The sequence below is a fragment of the Ictalurus punctatus genome, chromosome 4, assembly GCF_001660625.3.
Source record: "Ictalurus punctatus breed USDA103 chromosome 4, Coco_2.0, whole genome shotgun sequence".
Classification (NCBI taxonomy): Eukaryota; Metazoa; Chordata; class Actinopteri; order Siluriformes; family Ictaluridae; genus Ictalurus; species Ictalurus punctatus.
The window spans coordinates 332,501-334,380 of NC_071284.1; positions in this window are offsets into that span (position 1 = coordinate 332,501).

Sequence of the window (1,880 nt, forward strand, 5' to 3'; positions counted from 1 at the left end):
ACCATATTTTATTATTCTTGGCTTTTTATAATAATAATAATACATTTCTCATGTGTTATTTATAATGATTTGTGTTAAAAAGTCTTAATGATAATTAAGCTGATAAGAAAGTCATTTTTATATGCGCGTGTAAACTTGAGCAATGAGAAATTTACTGTTCTTTATTGTAAAAAGTGGCAGTAATTTTCCATACACATTTTTGAGAGAAAATGCGATTGTTTAGAAATTCTAAATAAATAAATAAATAAATAAATAAATAAATAAAACGTTTTTCACACTATAAGTAATTAGTTTTTTTTTCTCCATTTTTTTAAGTGAATCATTGTGTAATGTTTATTATAACTAGTCTACGGGTGCCAATAGTTCTGGAGTTGACTGTAGACCCAGGCCAGTGGTGTTAATTCAACGCTGAACATAAAACAGAAATGATGTATTATGTGTTGAAGAGATGAAATGAGAAGCAGATGTAAATGGAGCTGGTTTTTCTTCCTCACATTCTCACTGTTCCAGCACAAGCTCAAGCGAGTCATCAGGCTGAATTACGAGGTCACAGTGACACACACAGCCTTCAGCGTTACTGAGGCACAAATGCACTGCAATCACACAAACACACACACACACACACACACACACACACACAGGATATAAATACACACTGCGGCTCACGACCTGCTGCATAATGGATTTAAAATCTCATTTAAAACGCACACACATTTACATGAACAATTATTTTCCATCATCATTTACTTTACCTGTCTCACTGCAACTCTGTGGATTAATAATCAGACATAATCTGGAGTTAAATTAAGGTTTAATGTCCCCATGAAACGCCTTAAGAGCTGTGATTTGATTCTGCATGTTAACACATTTCCTTTTGAAACAGGATGTCAAAGTTAATGAAAGAGTTTTTCATTGTCCACTTTAACCAGGATGACTTTAATCCTAGACAGCGAGACGCCGAGAGTGTGTGTGTGTGTGTGTGTGTGTGTGTGTGTGTGTGTGTGTGTGTGTGTGTGTGCATGCATGGAGTTATGGGGACATGTCTGAGTTGTGGCCAAACTTCAGCGGTCTCATCAGGAGACGTGACACGTCTGAGTGGGAGATAATACGACATTACTGACTCTTCCTGATGGAGACGGGGTATAAAGACTGCGTTCGTTATGAGACAGAAAAACACTGATCACATGACCGCGAACTCACAGAAACCTCGCACACTTCTACACGGATAAAGTTCAAACATTTAATCACAGGGAATCGCGTGCGAATAAATGTTTAAATCGTTCTCAGGGAATCGCGTGTGAGAAGACACTCGGCCAAAAACACACCCGAAAACAGGAACCCGGTATTCTGCTGACAAGCTGCTCCTGCAGCGCACGCTCCCCGGGGGTGGGGCTAATACACTGTACGGAGCGCTTAATCGGGTCAAACGCAAGACTAGTACAGGATGAGTCATCGAAACATTTTAATCATTTTCCCAGAAATTATAAAAACTATAAAACATCCTGAAAAAGAACGTCTTCAAGCAGAAGAAGGTGAAATAATAATACACTTCATATTAAACTTTATTCACGTGTTATGAGATATTCCGATAAATAATGCTAAAGGAAGGTGGAAGGATTCGGTTTAAATAATCAGACAACAGAAACAGTGTTAAAGTCAGCATGTCTGTGATGTTCATTAAAAAGAAATCAATCGTCAAGTGTTTTTAAGGAGAAAATGTCTTTGATAAATACAAACATCCCACACACTGATCTGTTCTGTCTCATTATAACATCTATTATTAAACACTATGTGTGTGTGTGTGTGTGTGTGTGTGTGTGTGTGTGTGTGTGTGTAATGATTCATTAATCTAATGAAAGTTCTATACTGGTGCAGAGTTA